This window comes from Rhincodon typus, chromosome 2 (assembly GCF_021869965.1).
Source record: "Rhincodon typus isolate 14 chromosome 2, sRhiTyp1.1, whole genome shotgun sequence".
Classification (NCBI taxonomy): Eukaryota; Metazoa; Chordata; class Chondrichthyes; order Orectolobiformes; family Rhincodontidae; genus Rhincodon; species Rhincodon typus.
The window spans coordinates 33,265,735-33,287,315 of NC_063333.1; the positions used below are offsets into that span (position 1 = coordinate 33,265,735).

At 43.0% G+C, this 21,581-nt stretch overlaps 1 non-coding gene across 1 annotated transcript; it reads right to left on the minus strand.

Annotated features, from left to right (window-relative positions):
• Window positions 1-6,546: 6,546 nt before the first annotated feature.
• Window positions 6,547-6,664, minus strand: LOC125487354. Its single transcript, XR_007265840.1, has one exon. It is a non-coding gene; the product is annotated as a 5S ribosomal RNA (ribosomal RNA).
• Between the last annotated feature and the right edge of the window lie 14,917 nt (window positions 6,665-21,581).

Sequence of the window (21,581 nt, forward strand, 5' to 3'; positions counted from 1 at the left end):
GGCGTTTCGGGCCTAGACCCTTCATCAGAAAAGGGGGACGGGAAGGGGGTTCTGAAATAAATAGGGAGAGAGTGGGAGGCGGATAGAAGATGGATAGAGGAGAGGATAGGTGGAGAGGAAACAAACAGGTGGAAGAGGCGGGGATGGGGCCAGTAAAGGTGAGTGTAGGTGGGGAGTTAGGAAGGGGATAGGTCAGTCCAGGGAGGACGGACTGGTCAAGGGGGCGGGATGAGGTTGGTCGGTAGGAGATGGAGGTGCGGCTTGAGGTGGGAGGAGGGGATAGGTGGGAGGATGAACAGGTTAGGGAGGCGGGGACGAGCTGGACTGGTTTTGGGATGCGGTAGGGGGAGGGGAGATTTTGAAACTTGTGAAATCCACATTGATACCATTGGGCTGCAGGGTTCCCAAGCGGAATATGAGTTGCTGTTCCTGTAACCTTCGGGTGGCATCGTTGTGGCACTGCAGGAGGCCCAGGATGGACATGTCATCTGAGGAATGGGAGGGGGAGTTGAAATGGTTCGCGACTGGGAGGTGCAGTTGTTTATTGCGAACCGAGCGTAGGTGTTCTGCAAAGCGGTCCCTGAGACTCCGCTTGGTCTCCCCGATGTAGAGGAAGCCACACCGGGTACAGCGGATGCAGTATACCGCATTGGCAGATGTGCAGGTGAACATCTGCTTGGTGTGGAAAGTCTTCTTGGGGCCTGGGATGGGGGTGAGGGAGGAGGTATGGGGGCAGGTCTCCCCTCCCCCTACCGCATCCCAAAACCAGTCCAGCTCGTCCCTGCCTCCCTAACCTGTTCTTCCTCCCACCTATCCCCTCCTCCCACCTCAAGCCGCAACTCCATCTCCTACCGACCAACCTCATCCCGCCCCCTGGACCTGTCCGTCCTCCCTGGACTGACCTATCCCCTCCCCACCTACACTCACCTTTACTGGCCCCATCCCCACCTCTTTGACCTGTTTGTTTCCTCTCCACCTATCCTCTCCTCTATCCATCTTCTATCCGCCTCCCACTCTCTCCCTATTTATTTCAGAACCCCCTTCCCCTCCCCCTTTTCTGATGAAGAGTCTAGGCCCGAAACGTCAGCCTTCCTGCTCCTATTATGCTGCTTGGCCTGCTGTGTTCATCCAGCCCTGCACCTTGTTGTCTCGGATTCTCCAGCATCTGCAGTTCCTACTATCTCTGATACATTTTGGGGAAGCTTATTTCTTTGGGAATGTTTCACATTTTTAAACATTTGTTCATCAGATATGGGTGTTGCTGGATAGGTCAGCATTGTTACCCATCCCTAGTTGCTCTTGAGAAGGTGGTTTACAGCTGCCTTTTGAATCCATGTACTTTAGTTACCCCACAATGCCATTCCGGAAAGAGTTCCAAAATTTTGACCCAGTCCCACGCTGAAGAAACCAAGATATATTTCCAAGTCAGGATGGCAATTTCAGGTGGTGGTATTCCCGTGAATCTGCTGCCCTTGTTTTTCTACATGGTAATGGTCATGGGTTTGGAAGGTGATGCCTGAGGAGCCTCAATGAATTTCTGCAGTGCATCTTGTAGATAGCGCACACTGCTGCTACTAAGCATCGATGTTGGAAGGAGTGAAATTTTGCAGCTGTAATGCCAATCACGTGGACTTCTTTGTCCTGAATGGTGTAAATCTTCTTGAGTGTTGTTGGAGCTGTACCCATCTGAGCAAGTGGGGAGCATTCCATCACACTCCTGACTTGTGCTTTGTAGATGGTGGGTAGGACTTGGGGAGTTAGGAAGTGAGTTACTTGCTGCAGGATTTTAGCTTCTTACCTGTTCTTGTAGCCACTGTATTTATATGGCTAGTTCAGTTCAGCTTCTGGTCAATGATATCCCCCAGAATGTTGATAGTGAGGGATTCAGCAAAAGGTAATGTCATTGAATGTCAAGGAGTGACAGTTAAATAATGTCTTGTTGGAGATGGCCATAGCTAGGCCCTTGTGTAACTCAAATGTTACTTTTTCATCCAAACCTGTATATTGCCTAGGTCTTGCTGCATGTAGACATGGATTGTTTTGGTATCTGAGAATTCATGAATGGAATCAAACAATTATCAGCAAACATCCCCATTTCTGATCTTATGATGGAGGGAAGGTCATTGATGAAGCAGCTGAAGATGTTTGGGTCAAGGTCACTCCCATAAGGAACTCCTACGGAAATTTCTGGAACCGAGAGGAGATGTACATATTGAATTGACTTAAAAAAAAGGTAATCACTGTTAAAAACAATGTCAGGAGTGAAGAGAGGAATTCGTTCACTCCTAGCAACTTTATTTGTCGTACCTTTCACATTATTGCCTTCTGGAGGAGCATTAGGTAACAGGGAGAGAGAGAAGGCCCAGCCAAATATCCTCTTCTTTATTGTAACATGCCCTTTCCCCAGTGCTGCGACCAAAGAGTACTCCAAGTATAGGTTTAGATTTCAAACAAAGGGTTCTAAGGGAAACAAAAAACAAAGAATTGCCAGCTGCTGGAAATCTGAAACAAAAAGATAAATGTCTGAAGAAACTCAGTAGGTCTGACAGTATCCATGGCAAGAAAGCAGAGTTAACGTTTCGGGTACCGTGACCCTTCTTCAGAGTAGACCCTGCCTCATAGTTAGTTTAAACATTTTGCATTAGAAGTACCCAGCCTCATATTTATTATATATTATAGTTTCTGTGGATCATTCTTCGGCAGACCCATACCTGTGGTGACTTGACCTAACTCTAATCTTAGCATTGTTTTTGGCACATGAGGCAGAACCTCACTGTTCCCAGACAGAGCCACACATCAGAGAGCAGTTCTGTCACAATTAAAATCAGGAGCAATCATGTATATTTTCAAAATCTCTAACCAAATGTGACTGGTCACTTTAAAACCATGTAACTGCCAGGATAATATCTCTGGATTCAGTTAAGAGACAAATTTTGCAAAAGCTTTCGAATGAACATCAAGTCCAGGGTTGGCTACTGGGACACCAGGTGGCCTTGTTTGTTAATACTTTTTAATTGCAGAGCTATTAACATTGATCTCTGCAGAACCACTTCCGAACATAGATCTGTATGTTGAATCTGGTTGATTGTCACCTTGGTATGCTGGAGACAGCTTTCTCGGGGAGGTGTTGATGCTTTCAAAAGTATTTTAATGGAGAGCTTGGTGATCCCATGAGTCTGGCACACTATTTGTGGGCAGCCTTCTACTCAGAACTCTAACAAGTTGAATCCCAAGAAAAATTAAGGAAATATCCTGCCCACCTCATGAAAACAAATTTCAAAAGCACATTTTGACTGAGGGGGGATCTTATAGAAACATATAAAATTATGAAGGGAATAGATAAGATAGAAGTAGAGAGGATGTTTCCACTAGCAGGTGAAGCTAGGACAAGAGGGCATAGCCTCAAGATTAGAGGGAGCAGATTTAGGACTGAACTGAGAAGGAATTTCTTCACCCAGAGGGTTGTTAATCTGTGGAATTCCTTGCCCAGTGAAGTAGTTGACGCTACTTCAGTAAACACTTTTAAAAAAAAGGTAGATTTTTTTTGAACAATAAAGGAATTAAGGGATACGGTGAGAACGCGGGTAAGTGGACCTGAGTCCACGAAAGGATCAGCCATGATCTTATTGAATGGCGGAGCAGGCTCGAAGGGCCAGATGGCCTACTCCTGCTCCTAGTTCTTGTGTTGTAAAAAGCTTTGGGACATTGGCCACTCAGCCCACTGCCAGGTCCAAGTACTCAATCTCCCGTTCGGGAAACTCTTGGAAGTACCACGACAATACAAAGTTGGAGGGTTCCTGAATTAATGATTTACAGCCCTTTTACCTCTTCTTTACATCAGTGGGATTTATACTTGTGCCTTCATACAGAGAAAGCAAAACATTATGGATGATGGAAATCTGAAACAAGAACAAAAATATTAGAAAAACTCAGGTCAAGCAGCTTCAGTGGAGAAAAGCAGAGTTAATATTTCAGGTTGGTGACCTTTCATCAGAAGTGATGTAGTTTTTTGTTCATTTTATGCAACCAATCAAATGGGTCACTTGAAAGGAGTGTCAATAATCTTTCTTCAGTTCAACAAATGAGCACACCACTGGCTAGGTAGCATTTATTGTCCATCCCTAATCGTCCACGGGGCAGTTAAGAATCAATCACATTGCTGTGGGTCTGGAGACTCATGTAGGCCAGGCAAGGATGGCAGTTTCCTTCCCTAGGAAGGCATTAGTGAACCAGGTGGTTTTTTTCTCCCCCTGGCAATCAGCAATGATTTCATGGTCATCATTAGACTCTTAACTCCATATTTTTATTGAATTCAAATTCCACCTTCTGCCGTGGCAGGATTTGAACCCAGGTCCCCAGAACATTACCTGGATCTCTGGATTAACAGTCCAGCAATGATACCACTAGGCCATCACTCTCCTTACACGGTAAAGGAACAAACCAAACACTTTAAAGGAATCTTAACTCAAATTAACTGTCTTCCATAGGATTGATTCTGCAGTTGGAGACCCCTTGTGCCTCATAGTCATGGAAGGTCTCATGTGCATGGGTCGACACTGCGCATCCCATCTTCAGTTACACCCAGGCCCAGACACATCCACAGAAGAGAGACGGAGCCAGGCAGAACAACCCCCTAAATCACCTACTGCCTGGACCCATTAATAACTTGCTTGACCATTCCTCAACATTCTCTTCTCACTGGTTAGCCAAGGATCAGGAGAAGGAGGCTGAAACACAAATAGAAATTGAGGAGCAGCCTATTCACATATTGAAAGTGGGGACACATTGTGTTTATAAAGTCACACTCCAGCTCATAGGAAGTAATGACTCACTTACAGGAGGCATCTTTCATGCAGTGAAATTCTAAAACTACTGCCAGTAATCTTAAAGCTATTGTACTATTTTGCAGAAACATTTTGCTTCCTCTTTACAGTTAGAACTTCTACAAAGCATTTGAAAAGAGTATTTCCCAGCTGAAGTGGGAATAGTTGAATGGTTGCACGCAAGATCTCAGAAAGCTTGGGAACACGTGTTTATGATGTAGAATAATTGCTCCAGTTTGATCTTTACCATCTGCAGAACATTTACAATAAAGGCTGGCATTGCCATCTGCTGCAATGAAATGATTACCAAATTCTTGCTGAACTTATAACCTGGAGTGTCTATCCCTCAGCCAGCCATGCAAACTGTCTGTGCCTCTGTCAGCACCTTCCTGCGTAGTGGCATCATTACGGGTACCTGCACAGGTGTATCCCCGGGAATGCCAGCTCTCCTGGCATTTCTGGACCTGCCACTGGGTTAAAATGTTTAAGGGACCAGGAAACCTCTTTTGCTAATGCCCTTTGGGAAGGTAATCTGCCAAACTTAGCTGGTCTGGCCTATAAGTGATTCCAATGTGCAATGTCATTGACTCTTGAATCCTCTCTGAAACAGTCTAGCAAGCCAATCAACTGTCTTAAACTCCTATACCATCTAAAAGAAAGAATGAAACTGGATGGAGCACCTGGCAGTCAACCATCCTTCCCAAAATCTGTGGCCTTGATTTGATTTGATCTATTATTGTCACATGTACCAAGGTACAGTGAAAAGCATTGTTTTGCATGCTAGCCAGACAATTACATAAGTATGTCAGGGTAATAGAACAAAATGAAGAATATATAATTACAGCTACAGAGAAGGTGCAGAGAGAGATCAACTCTAACATATGAGCGGTCCACTCATAAGTCTGATAACAGCAGGGATGAAGCTGTTCTTAAATCTGTTGGTACGTGCTTTCAAACTTTTGTATCTTCTGCCAGGTGGAAGAGAGTGTAATTGCAGTGGAAAGAGTCTTTAATTACGTTGGTTGCTTTCCCAAGGCAGCGGGAAGTATAGATGGAGTCAATGGATGGAAGGCTGGTTTGCGTGATAGACTGGGCTGTGTTCACAACTCTCTGTAGTTTCTTGAAGTTTTGGGAAGAGCAGTTACCACACCACACTGCAATGTATCCAGATAGAATACCTTCTATGGTGCATCTATAAAAACCATTAAAGGGTTCTTGTGACATGCCAAATTTCATTAGCCTCCTGAGGAAGTAAAGGTGGTGGTGTGATTGGTAACGTTGATGTGGATGGTCTGTTGGTCACATTTACTATTGGGAACTTGAAGGTCTCCACCACCTCCACCTCAGCACTATTGATACAGACAAGGGCATATCCTCCACTCCACTTCATAGATAGATAGAATCCCTACAGTGTGGAAACAGGCCCTTCGGCCCAACAAGTCCACACCGAACCTCAGAGCATCCCACCCAGACCCATCCCCCTATAACCCACCTAATCTACACCTCCCTGAGGACTATGGGCAATTTAGCTTGGCCAGTCCACCTAACTGCATATCTTTGGACTGTGGGAGGAAACCAGAGCACCTGGAGGAAACCCACGCAGACACAGGGAGAACGTGCAAACTCCACACAGACAGTCACCCGAGGCTGGAATCAAACCCTGGTCCCTGGCGTTGTGAGGCAGCAGTGCTAACCACTGTGCCACCATGCCACCCACTTTTTAAGCCTACTGCACCTGTATTCCCAGGTGATCTCCCATCCAAGTACTAACCAGGCCTGAGTCTGCTTAGCTTCCGAAATCAGATGAGATCGGGCGCTTTCAGACTAGTATGACTGTAGGCGAAAGGGTTAGAGCCTCTCTGGTGGGGAACTGAACCCCAGTGTCCCACGTGACAGGCGGGGATACTAACCACTATACTACTGAGGAAGGCCATACTTCCTGAAGTCAATGACCAGCTCCTTCATTTTGCTGACACTGGGGGAGAGATTGTTGTCTTTACACCATGCCACTAAGATGTCTATCTGCAAAATTGTTCTAAAACAGGGCAAGTTGTCCTATAGATTAGAGAAGCAGCAATCGGGCAGGGACAGAGCCACTGAGTCATACTGAACGGGCAATGTATCAAACATAGGACATAAGGTTTTGGCCTAATTCTGCTCCTTCAGCCTTTAAACCTGCTCCACTATTCAATAAAATCATGGCTGGTCTGGTTGTGGTCTCAACTCCACTCTCCAGTCTTTCCCCCACAGCCCCTTGACTGCATTGTCCATCAAAAATCTGCAATTTACCTGACTCTTCCCTGAACAAATGAATGATCCAGCTTCTGGTGTTTACTGGGAGAGTGAACTCCACAGGTTATCAACACACTGGGAAAGGATATCACCTCATTCAAATCTTAAAACTGAGAACTCTTATTTTTAAACTGCCCATGTCCCCCATGGATACATGCCTAGTCTGTCCAATCTTTCTGACTTTAACGCATAATTCTTGTTTTAGCAGCCAGTAAATAGGTTTCTTGATCTTTGTGGAATTTGCTAGGACCAATGGAGGAGGAGCAGAACATGGAGTTATTGATTAATGAGACTGTCAGGGTGGAAACCCTTTAAACAGTGAAAGGGCAGAGCTGCTGACCAGCCTACGATTTCACAGAGTTTGTTTTGACACTGTGTTTTAATTCTTTTACATGTGGTTTCCACTATTTTGGAGGTTATTTCACATGTTTTAGGCTTTACTGATGGTGACCTGAACTTTCTTGTTCCCAGGCTTCACTACAGCAAAGGGAGCAGCTTATGTCCCCACGGACCCCAGCTAAGGAACAAGAGAATCAGCTCAACAGCAACAACATAATGACCAGGAACAATTACATTCTCCACAGCCACCTGTTTATCCACAGTACAGAGGTGCACCTTGAAGGACCGGGGGATATAGATACAGAATCAGTATCCTCAATAGGACAGAGCGACATTGGCTGAGGAGAGTCAGGCTTTCAAAGCAGGTCAGTGTAGGTGTTTGCAGGCTCCAGGTAGAAGACCACCTTCCTACAAATTCAAGTGAAATTACATTGTCAACGGGCATCAAAGTTCACCACAGCCCTGCATTTGGCTGGCTGGTGGAAGGTAGAATATATATAAATGGGTCTCTGTGTAATTGGCAGAATGTGATGAGTGGAATCGCGCAGGGGACTGCGCTGGATCTTAGACATTTTATAATTTACATCAATGACCTGGTTGAGGGTAGTGAATGCACAGTTGCTAAATTTACACAGAACACCAAGATAGAGCAGAAATTATGTTGTGAAGAAGATATGAGGAGGTTGCAGACTAATGTGATTTAGTGACTGGACAAAAATCTGGCAGGTAGAGTATAATATTGGAAAATGTGAGGGTGTTCACTTTGGCAGGTAAAAAAAACAGTATCACTTAAATGGAAAATGGCTGTTGAATTCTGAGGTGCAGAGGGATTTAGATGCTCTCATGCTTGTGTCGCAAAATGTTAGTGTGCAGGTACTGTAGGTAATGGAGCAAGCCAATGAGATGATATTCTTCATTGCGAGGGGAATTGAATATAAAAGTGACAAGCTTATGATTTGATTTGATTTGATTTATTGTCACATGTACCTAAATACAGTGAAAAGCTTTGTTTATGAGCAGTACAGGCAGATCATGGTAAGCCAGGGGACATGGGGTGAAAAAAAACACATATATAGAGGCATACAGGTTACATCACACATCACACTTGTGCACTAGGCAAGATCAACATTAGCTAGATCAGCATTTTTTTGAAGTTAGAGAGTCCATTCGTCATTCTAATAATGGCAGGGAAGAAGCTGATCCTGAACCTGCTGGTGCGTGTGTTCAAGCTTCTGTATCTTCTGTCTGATGGAAGAGGTTGTAGGAGGTCATTACCGGGGTGCGATGGGTCTTTGATGTTGGCAGCCTTTCTGCGACAGCGAGCCATGTAAATAGAGTCCACGGATGGAAGGTTGGCTTCTACGATAGTCTGGGCTGTGCACGCAACCTTCTGTAGTTTCTTACGGTCCTCTGCAGAACAGTTGCCATATCAGGCCATTATACACCCGGACAGTTTACTTTCAATGGTGCCTCTGTAGAAGTTGGTGAGAGACCTTATGGACATGCCAAATTTCCTGAGCTGCCTGAGGAAGAAGAGGCGTTGTTGTGCCTCTTGACCATCGCATCTGCATGGGAAGTCCAGGACAGGTGGTCGGTTATCGTCACTCCTAGGAACTTGACGCTCTCAACCCTCTCAACCTCAGCTCCATTGATGTAGATGGGGGCGTGTTCTCCTCCTTTCTTTCTGAAGTCAATGATCAGTTCTTTGCTGGCGTTGAGACAGAGGTTGTCATCGTTGCACCATGACAATAAGCACTCCATCTCCTTTCTGTATTCTGCCTCTGTTGTTTGATATCCGTCTTACCACAGTGGTGTCATCAGCAAACTTGTAGATGGCGTTTGCCGGAATTTGGCTGCACAGTTGTGTGTGTACGGGGAGCATAGTAGGGGGCTGAGAACACATCCTTTAGGGGGCTCCAGTATTGAGTGTTATCGTGGAAGATGTGTGGTCGTCTATTTTCACTGATTGGGGTCTGTGGGTCAGGAAGCTGCGGATCCAGTTGCGGAGGGCGGAGCTGAGACCTAGTTCTCGGAGTTTTGAGATCAGTCTTGGGGGGATAATGGTATGGAAGGCAGAGCCGTAGTCAATGAGCAGGAATCTGACGTAGGTGTCCTTGTTGTCCAGATGTTCCAGGGATGAGTGCAGGGCTAGGGAAATGACATCTGCGGTGGATGTTTTACATCAGTAGGCAAATTGTAGAGGATTAAGGCAGGCTGGGAGACTAGAGTTGATGTGAGCCGTGACCAGCCTCTCGAAGCATCTCATGATTATGGAGGTCAGAGCCATTGGGCAATAGTCATTAAGGTACATTGCGTGTGCTTTCTTTGGTACTGGGATGATGTTGGTCTTCTTGAAACAGATGGGAACTACGGCTTGTAGGAGGGAGAGGTTGAAGATGCTTCACTTATACAAAGTATTGGTGAGACTACATCATGAATACTGGTTGCAGTTATAGACCCCCTGTTTAAAGGACAATGCAAATGGTTTGGAGGTGGTTCAGAGGAGGTTTATCAGATTGATAGCCTGGAATGACCAGGTTGTTTTATGAGGATTAGCTTTACTTTGGAAGTCTTTGCCTCAAAGTAGTGAAGGTATATAGTTGGATAGCCTTAAGGTGGAGGTAGATAGATTTGCATTAGGAAAGGGAATCCAAGGTCATGAATATGGTATTTGGTACACAAACAGATCAAGCATGATCTTATTGAGTGGTGAAGCAGGCTCAGGGTTTACTGTGTTCCTATTTTGTATGTTTGTATTTCTTCACGTTTAGTTCCCACTGTTGAGATTTACAGGACCTCAGCTGCTCACAAGTATATCTTCTGGGAGGCACAGTGGCTCAGTGGTTAGCACTGCTGCCTGACAGCGCCAGGGACCCAAGTTTGATTCCACCCGCAGTAACTGTCTCTGTGCAGTTTGCACATTCTCCCCGGGTCTGTGTGGGTTTCCTCCGGGTGCTCTGGTTTCCTTCCACAATCCAACGATGTGCAGGTTTAGTGGATTGTAGTGTCCAGGGATGTGCAGGCTATGTAGGTTAGCCATGGAAAATGCAGGTTCATGAGGAGGAGGGGGAGTCTGGCTGAGATGCTCTTCAGAGGGCTGGTGTGGACTTGATGGGCTGAATGACCTGCTTCCATGCTGTAGGGATTCTATGATCTTCCATGTTACCAATGCCTTGCTAATGAAAGCTGTCGCTTCTGCACTTTGATATCAATGAGGCCAGTCAGACCCAGAGGGTTCTCCATTTACTGTAGTTACAGATTCCCAGCTACAAGGCATTGACTGCTCCCATGTACTAACGAAGGACTCCACAGGTCAGTCTAGAATATTTATCGTGGAAAGGATTCCATTCCCTCAATGTTTAATTCATTTATGACCAGCAGAAGGTTATCATGCATGGCAGTGCAAATATTCTGGATACTTCTGTGAAGTCTTCATTCTGCGACAGTAACATTTCTCACAGGTTTACATTCCTCCATCAAGGGGTTAAGTAGCAGATGATTAGATGACATGAGACCATCCTGAGATAGTAGCTGTTACTATTGCCATCTACTGGTTGTTAGAGCTATACATGCCTGTTAAAGAAACACAACAATGGAGGGACCACTCATTTAATCCCAACACATGAAAGGTCCAGTTCATTGGAAGTAAGATAAAGGTAAATGAAAATCTTGCATGATGGTGTAAAAGGTAGTTTCATATTCTACAATCAGCATTTACAACAATCAGGAAGCAATGTAGAGAAAGCTGTAGGTAAGTTATCCAGATGCATTTGTAATTCCTTTCATTTAAGCCACGTCGATGCATGGTCGAATGCATCACTTACTGTCATGCTGATGTATCTATCAACATCAAAACACCAGGTTTTTCCATTCGGACTGTGCTAAATTAACAGAGTTCAGCCCTGGCAGCTTTGGTGGTTTTTCTATTTGCTACTCCTTGACCTCAAGGGGAAACAGAAAGGAAAGGTGAGGACCAAGCTTAGCTGCAATCTCTCATGAAAGGCTGCAGAAATGGGAATGTGAAAATGTTATTAGATCAGCAACCCAGAGGCCTGGACAAATGTTGTGGATACAGGAGTTCAAATCCTATCATGGCAGTTGAGATTTATTTTAATTAATGCATTTGGAATACAAATACTTTCCACTTCCCTGATGAATACATCTCTAACAACACTCTAGAAGCTCAATAACATCAGGTCAAAGTAGCCCATTGGATTGACACCCAATCTGCCACCTTAAATCTTCACTCTCCCATTATAACACACTGTTAGCAGTGCATAGCATATACAAGTTGTACTGCAACAACATTCCAAACCCCACCACCGAATAAAAGCAACAGACGCATACAGTACTACCTGCAAGTTCCCGTCCAGCAAAAACTTTATGCTGCATCCTGTATTTCTGTCCCATAACTGTTGCTGGATCAAAATCCTGGAACTCACTCCCTAACATCACTGTGGGTGTACCTACAACCAATGACTCTTAAACGTCTGCCATTGTTCCTTAACAATCTTTGCTGCTAAATTCCTTTGCCAGCCAGCTCTGTCTTTATTCCTTTGTGATTTATTTAAGCTTAAAAATCACACAACACCAGGTTATAGTCCAACAGTTTTATTTGAAGACACAAGATCAATCCAACACCAGCACCTCCATGTCATCATTTCAGCTTCACACAGTTGTTTCCCAGCCCACATTCCTCCCTCTCAACTGAATGCTAAATTCTATCTATGTCATGGTCAGTGTTTCCTAGGGGATCTTTCAATGAAATCATTCATTATACCTGTCCATTTCTTATCCAAAACAGCCTGATCCCTGGTTGGAGCCACAATATATTCTTCAAGGAAACTGTTCCAATGCACTCTATGAATTCTTCATTATGGCTTCTTCTGTCAATCTGACTATCCCAATCTACATGAAGATTAAAATCACCCAGGATTAATGTACTGTCTTTGTTACATGCCCTCCTGATTTATTCTCTGTTCCTCCATATAGCCGCTGGAGGGGCCTTTAGACTATTCCTGCCAGTGCCTCCCTCCCTTTTCTACTTCTTACCACCACCTGTACGGTTTCTATGTGTTCCAATTCTAGATCATTTCTTACTATTGTACTTATTCCAGCCATACAAATAATGCTACCCCGTCATGTTTCCTTCTTTTCTGTGAATTCGACAATTCACATAAGCCTGTACAGTTGGTTCCCAGTTTTGATTTCCACATCACTGTGAAAGCTATCAGACTATAAGCATTAACCCGTGTTTGTGCATTTAATTCACTTTTTCCTGATAATTTTGAGCATTCAAACAACAAACAATTAATTTTACCTTTTTACCATTTTTTTCCCACTTGGAGCCTATTTATTGTTGTTTTTCTACGTTTGTGTATTCAGTCCCTTTCTGTCCCACTCTGGGTACTGTTAACCAAATAGCTGCCCTATAATGCTATCATATCCATTTGCTTTGTAAGGCTACATTTCTCTCTCCCAAACCTTTCCCCTCCTCTAATTAGCTTAAAGCCCTCCCTATAGCCCTTGCCACTCAATTCACGTGGATATGGGTCCAAACACAGTTCAAATAAAACCCATCCCACCAGTACAGGTGTCAGTGCCCCACCAGCTGAAACCCATTCCTCCCACACCTATCTATGAACCAACTTTTACCTCCCTAACCTTATTTACCCTCTGCCAGTTTGCCTGTGCCTCAGGTACAAATCCAGAAAACATTATGTTGGAGGTCCTGCTTATTAATTTAGCTTCTAACTGTTCAGTTTTTTTCAGCAGAATCTCTTTTCTAGTCTTACCAATTTAGTTGGTACCAAATTGGATGATGACAACTGGATCTCTCCCTTCCCACCCCAAGTTCTTCTTCAGCCCTGAGGAGATATCCTTAATCCTGGCACCAGGAAGGTAACACAGCTTCCAGGACTCCCATTCGGGACTGCAGAGGACCGTATCTAGTCCCTTAATTATACTCTAACCTATCACTCCTATATTTACTCCTCCCTACTTGAATTGCTCTGCGTATCATGGTGCTGTGACAAGTTCTTATAGCCTCCCTGTAATCCCCATTCTCTTGTAGGAATGGTTGGAGAATCACAGAGACTAGCTCCAGATATTCATGTTGTATGTAAGAATCAGAGATGAGACTAAATTCACTATCTCAACCTAACTTTCATCTTGAGATTACCAGCAGGCAGGATCATCCAGGAGTGCAGGCCCCAAATGCACTAGAGGTAGACCTGAGTAAGGAGTGGAGGGATGGTAGAATCTGTAGTGGGAAGGGTAAAAGTCCACCTCTGTTCCTGAGAAAACTCAACCCCAGTGCTTCCAAAGTAATCAGCAAGTCTTATAAGAGTTGAAATATGTTGAATGGTACATAAAACAATGCAATTAAACAAACAATCTCTTCAGAATAAGTATGTCAACAATCCAAGTGATTATGCAAGTTGATTGCAACCAAGAGCCCACGAAAGTCCCTGAGTAAACAATTGGCTTCAAAACTGTGAACTCAACAGATATGTAGACTGCGTGCATAAAAGCAATAGAAAAGGTTAAAACATTTACACTTGTTTACCATATTAGGCCACCTTTCAAAAGCATGGGATCTAATCTATCTTCTTTATCTCTAAGATGAATTGTTTTTATGACTAATCTGAAGACTTTTCCCAAATTTGCAATGTTGATCTTTGACTTGAGAGCTTAAAGTTGGCAAAAATAACAACTAACCAGGATTTTGATAATGTTACACCATTCCAGATGTCATAGGAGGAACTGTGTACCATTTAGCCTCTATCGTGCTTGCTTTCTTATTTCGTGTATAATTACAATTAAAATTCTAAGTTGTGGTGGTGTGCATGGGAGACATGTTTGATTCAGCACCAGAGATGTTTTTCATTGGTGAAACCAATCATGAGTGGACAATGCAGCATATACAGACAGATTCTCCAAGACCCTCCTGTCAAAAGGGAAGGCTCTGCGTAATGACCTAGCTAACTTCATTTGTGTAAACTTTCTGAGAGATCAAAACTGGCCTGGATGGTTTTTAAAGTTAAATTTCATATACATGTAAATCACATTATGGTGGTTTCATTTTGTCCATGCTATTCATTGAGACCAGTTTAGTCACAGAGCTACATATATTTGCACACCTTATTATTGGCATGCATCGATGGTTTCAGGGAGTTAGGGACATTACTGTGCAAGAAAAAGTGCTGTGTTTCCTTTCTTCACTCTTCATTGAATGTTAATGTCAGTATCCAAAGCAGTTCTCACCATTGTGTGTGTCATGACTGAACTTTGCTGGTTTAGCTGACTCTCCCTTCTATGTATTTTGAAGAGGTTTGTGCAAGATGACTCTCAGCAGGGATAAATGTTATGACGTAGTTGACCCGAAAGCCCTGTATGGACTCTGCCAGCCAATTCCCGGAATTGGAAACACATCTGGGAAGCGCTGCATCACCCTTTAGGCCCCTCAGTTTCTTATCTGGCCTGATTGTGCCCATCACCTTCCACTTCACTCCTCCATTCCCACAACTGCACCCTTTGTCCTCTCTTTCATGCCTCACTGCTACTCCACGCCAGCCACAACCACACTCCCCTCCTCGTCACTGTCTGAGCCTTGTGGCTCAGAGCCTCTATCCAAGCTGCCATTCTCCTGTTCCACTCTCCCGTACACTGGGGCTAAACAACAAAAACCACTGACCTTACACACAACTACGTCCTATCTTTAAATGATCATGGACCAGGTGCCACAATGTTCTCACGTGCCAATGACTTTATCTTGAAGGTAGGATGTCATTAACATGGCTTTGAAATAATCATTTGCAAATGTATCACAGATATGAACTCACCGCAGGCTGGTGTACAGCTCCTCATGGTATTGACCTTATTTCTGACCTTTCAACACAGTTGACGGAGGCTTGTGCCACCATTGGGAAACTGATGCCTGCCCTGTCCCACAATCATGTGTGCCCAGCCACCATGTTTCCCACCTTAATAGGCTGCTGAATATCCAGTTCTATCCCTTAGACTGAACAAGACTAGCTGAAAATCAGAGTCCATACCCACTCCAGCAAAGAGCCTGCTTATTTCCACAACCCTCCTTTATGTCTCCTGATGTAGAAACGGAGCAAGTTATACCCATGAGTGAATATTAACCAACATGATTAAACATGACTGTTTACAAGGCATGGTGGAAGTAGACATGCTGCTGAATCTTTCCAGGCTTAGGGTCCAGATCCACATCAATATGACATATCACCTTTTGTAGATGGTCAGTAACTATTCTTGGAGTAAAGGTGTAATTAGGCCTTTACTCTACACTGACCTCCACACTAACTCAGGCCAACAATTGTCAAAACACTCAACCATGCCCCTGTCATCTCCAGAATCAACTATTTTATTGCTCTCCTTGACCATCCTCCATAAACATGATCAATCTAAAATCTGGTGTCCTGATCCTAACCCACACCAAGCTTCTCTTACGTAGTATCCTTTTTGTTCGACACAGTTCATGGTCAACAACTGCCTATCTTTCTAGCTTCCTCCAGCTTCCTCCGATTAAAGACACTTCCTGCATGCCTCCCCCACCATTTAACCATCTATACCCTAAACCATGGAATTCTCTCTGCATTCCCTTCCCTACTTCACTCCCATTAATATCCTTATTAAAAAAAAACAAGCTCTTAGACTAATATTTGAGCTATCCCTCCTTATATCAGCTCCATTGCTCAAATAACAGTTTATATTTTATTGCAACTCACTGTAGTTTTTTGGATATCAAAGGCATTGCCTAAACACAAAGCATAATATTTTGGAAGAACATATTCACAATTCACTGAAAAACGTTGCATTGCTTTATTAAAAACTTGAACTGTGTGAGAATACAATACAATACAATACAGCACAAGAATAGGCCCTGTGGTCAACTGTGCCTGTGCCGATTCCTAATCCTTATTTAGACCCGCTACTTATTCGCCATATGTGGTTTCTATCCCTCTGTTTGCCATCTGTTCAAGTATCTATCAAGATATGCCTTAAACATTGCTAATGAACCTGCTTCCACCACCTCCATTGACAGCATGTTCCAAGCACCCACCACCCTCTGTGTGAAAAATTTTCCCTGTACTTTTCCCCTAAACTTTCCTCACCTGGAACATGTGGCCTCTTGTAGTTGACTTTTCCACCCTGAAAAAAAGTCTTCTGAGTTTCCCACCCTATGCCTCTCATTGGTACACCTCTATCAGGTCACCACTCAGCCTCCATCTTTCCATCATTCTAACCTCTCCTCATATCTAAAACTTTCCAGACCAAGCAACAACCAGTAAACCTTCTCTGCAGCTCCTCCAAAGCATCCATGTTGTTCAGAACTGCATGCATTATTCCAAATGGGGCCAAGTTTTATACATGGAATCAAAGAATCCCGACAGTGTGGAAGCAGGCCATTCAGCCCTTTGAGCCCACAAACAGCATCCCACCCAGATCCACCCTCTACCCTATCCCTGTAACGCTGCATTTCCCATGGCTAATCCACCTATCCTGCACATCCCTGGACACTATGGGCAGTTTAGCATGGCCATCCGTTGAACCTGCACATCTTTGGACTGTGGGATGAAACCGGAGCATCTGAAGGAAACCACGCAGACATGGGGAGAATGTGCAAACTTCACAAAGACAGTGCCCAAGAGTGGAATTGAATCAGGGTCTCTGGCGCTGTGAGGCAGCCGTGCTAACCACTCAGCCACCATGCTGCCCTAGCCATCATACCGCCCCTTGTCACAGTTATAACATACAGCTGTGACATAACTTGCCAACTTTAATATTCAATGCCCTGGCCAATGAAGGCAAGCATGCTATATGCCTTCTTGACCACCTTATCCAGGTCTATCGTCATTTTCAGGGATCTGTGGACCTGTATACCCAAATCCCTCTGTATGTCAATGCTCCTGAGAGTTTTGGCATTTATTTTATAATTCACATCTGAATTTGATTTTCCAAAATGCATCACCTCACATTTGTCTGGATGAAACTCCATCTGCCACTTCTCTGCCCAAATCTCCAATCTATCAATATCCCGCTGTATCCTTTTACAAACCTCCTCACTATATGCAACTCCTCTAATTTTGGTGTCATCCACAAACTTACCCATGAGACCACCTACATTTTCCTCCAGATCATTTATATATAACAAACAGCAAGGGTCCCAGCAGTGACTCCTGCAGAACATCACTAATTACTGATCTCCATTCCAAAAAGCACCCTTCCACTGCTACTCTCTGTCTTCTATGAGAAAATAAACTAATAAACTAATGTGGTGAGCCAGACAGAAAAAACAAATTAAAATAGGAGTTGAGTGAACTGTGGTCAAGATAATTGAGTTCACTGCTGGGAAAAAATGTGCTGTTGAAGCATTTCATCCCTCACTCATCAGTGCGATTCATAAGAATGCCAATTTAAGAGAAAAAAACAACATCTATACTATTGGCTTATATTTGCTGGATACTCCTCAGTGTGTGAAGAAGTATGCTGAAAAGCAATTTAAGGATGTTACTCAAGCACATATTGTAGCAGACTTGCATATACAAGAAGCTACACATATTAATACACAGGGCTCTTTGCAGACAGAAAGAACATGTACAAGCATGGTGCCTGTTTGAACTCAACAAAAATAGCTGACAGCTATTTGCTGGTTCATTTCTCAGGGTAATGCCTTGACCAGTCAGTGCCAAAGCAGCTAGTTTAAAATTTACACAGTCTGGCAGTTGTCTGTCAATTATCATTCACTGGTGTATTCTCCATGGCAAAGCTTTTACCAGAGTCCAATTGTCATCAATCAGCACTCTCCTCAAATGCAGTATAAATCTTGGATTTCCCCTTAAATTGGTTGTCTTAAAAGTTGCCCTGATTACTGTCAGATGAAAAGCTTCAACAAAGTATGTCTTTTTCAGCATTAATCAGTCCTGCAATTCCAAATAACAATGTGTTCTCTTTACTTAAGTAGCATTTCAGTAAGACTCTGAGAAACATTTCCTTAAAGAGAAAAAGAGTAGCTCTGTAAAATTGGTCAACTATCATTTACACATTCCTGGTAAAGAGGATTGATATTATCACAGTTTCAGCAGGAAAATCAGAAAACTGGTGCGCTGTCAGGGGCGACCAATATTAGCCTCAGCTTGTATTAGCATTATTCATGTCTGAAAACGTACAATGCAGAAGAACACATGTCTGACAGTAGCCTGAGAAACAATGAGACCTTTAACATTGGTGTCCTACAACATTATCAAAACTTCAAAACCATTTCAAAATCAGAGTAATTAAAAGTGATTGTGAATAACCTCCATTACTTATTGAAGACCTCTCCACTGCTGACTTAAACCCTAAGTGCTTCAGTGTTGCAAACACTACAGACAGTTATTACCGACTGCCTTTCCTTGTTAAAATTATTTGAGGTTAGAGGTCTATGGGAGTTAGACATATCTGATCCAGTAATTACTGATGCAGGGACATTACCCTATCCTTTAACTTTTTGGCTGATTTCAAGCATCTGGAACAGGCGCCACAGTGTTATTTTGTGTCCAGTGTTCATATGAACAGTATCATCTGACATCCAAAAATTAGACAAAGCAGTACTTTAGGACTGTACATGTACAAACATATGGGACAAAGTACATTATTTTCCAGAATTTGTTAAGAGGGCACTATGAAAAGAAAATGAACTAAGTACAAGTCTAACTAATCCCTCTATACTCGTAATTTATGCACAAAGATCAATAAGACTGTATGAAGTCCTTCAGACTGCTAAAAGGATGTTATTGATTTGGGCTCTTTACCAATCCAATGAGGCAAAACTAAAACAGTCAACATCTCGAGATGAGGTCACTAACACCAGAGCTCACTTTGTCAGCACTTATCCATAGAGCAGCTAAACTCTTAAACCTGAATTCACTTGAATGTTTGATTTTATTGTATAGAAAAGACACCAGTTAAAATTTTCAGCGTAATATGGTGGGACACATTGTACCTCGAGTTTTGTTCCAAATTGTAATAGCAACAGTTACACTACTTTTGTGGCTACTTTTGTGTAAATGCACCCAAATCTCTAATAGTGTTGCTATACTGAATACACTGTTTCAGTATAGTGCTCAATCCCAAGGTGAAAAATTTAAAAAATGGGATCGTTCTTTATTTCTGCAATTCAGAATTCCACGAGCCAATAGGGCCATATCATGCAAAAGAGGTTAATGGCTGAAAGCTGATCTTTTCAAAAAAAAACCCTGAACCTCATTGCCATGTAGAGATTTTTTTCTTGGATCTTTCCTTACAGTGTTCAGTAATGATCTCATCTAGGCAATGAATAAACCTTTAATTTAAGCCAAAGGAATATTTTGCCAGAAAAGAAAAAGCCTCCATCATGATTTTTCTGCAGTGACTTCATCCTGATGAATTTCCCTTTGAAAGATATTGATGTCTTGTTGTCTTTTATCCATCCATTGACTTTCTCAGTTCAGGTCTAATGTCATGGAATGCATGTCAATGTCGATTCTGAAGTAGTCAAAATAAAATAAATTTCAAGACATTCCTAAGACTCTAGTGTCATCCAGTCCTTTGAACAGTCTAGAAATGCTAAAGAAAATGGCAGAAATATTTTTCACAAATTATGAGTGCAAAGGATATCAAAGACACAAGTTAGAGTGTCCAGCTTATGTTATGCAATGAATAAGCAACCTCATGGCCTCAGAACTGGGCCTGATCAGAAACTGGCATCATTACAATCAAAAGAGCAATCTTCCTATACGAAGATTCATCTGGAAAATATTTGTTTTTGCATAGCCAATAACAATATTTCACTATGTCAATAGGTAAGGTTATAAGAGGAAAAGCCATTCACAATATCTAATTTACTGCATTTCAGAGAATTATACTGAGTACAATGAGATTTACATAAATTTTGATTATGTAATTGATCACATGACTCTGACTTCAGCATGACAGAGGAGATTAATCTCGAAGAAACAAGTAAAGAGAGTGGTCTTAAACAATACACTACAGAGTATTTGAGAATCCACTATGATATATAAGGAGTTCAAGAGTTTTACTTGGAAATAAGGATCAAGCAGCCTCAAGTGTCTTAATGTGTAGGGAGCATTATTGGTCTCAAAGCAAAAGAGAAAGCATGGTGGCTGCTACAGAGAACAACCTCCAAAGCCAGGATCTTGAAGTTAAAACAGTATCAAAATGACACAACTGAAAAGAAAAGACTCCTAAGGCAGCACAGGACCTCAGAAGACATTGAAGTTGCAGCTGAGTGAAATGCAGGAAGACTCCGAAAGGCAGGCCAGAACATCAGAAGACATTGAGAGGAACAAGTACAGGAAAGGAAGAAGACTCCAAAAGGTAGGGTTAAAAAAGCCTTGGTGGATGTTGATTCTGGGGCTACAGAGTGGAAAGATGCCAAATGGCAAGATGATGGAACTCAGAAAACTTTGAAGCCAGCCACAAACTTTGAAGAAGAAAAGAGCAGAATTGAAATGCCTAGGCATTAAGGAAGAAATTATTCACCCAGGTCAGTCAGCACAAGGGTATGTAGGGATGTTAGCTCCAATAGAGACATTGATAATGTGTAAAGACCATAAGTGGAACCTCTGGAAGATGTAGTTTCAGGCTGATAGAACATTTTCGGGATTACATTTTTTTATTCATCCATTGGATGTGGGTATCACTGGCTGGAATAGCATTTCTTGCCTATCCCCAGTTGCCATTGAGAAGGTGGTGATGAGCTGCCTTCTTGAACTACTGCAGTCAATATGCTGTGGGTAGACCAACAATGGCCTTCAGGAAAGAATTCCAGGATTTTGACCCAGCAACAGTGAAGGAATGGTGACATATTTCCAAGTCAGGATGGTGAGTGGCTTGGAGGGGAACTTGCAGGTGATGGTGTTCCCATGTATCTATTGCTCTTGTCCTTCGAGATGGAAGTGGTTGTGGGTTGGACAGTGGTGTCTAAGGATCTTTGGTAAATTTCTGCAATACATCTTGTAGATAGTACACAAACTGAGCATTGGTGGTGGAGGGAGTGGATATTTGTGGATGTGGTGCCAATCAAGTGGGCTGCTTAGTCCTAGATGGTGTCAAGCT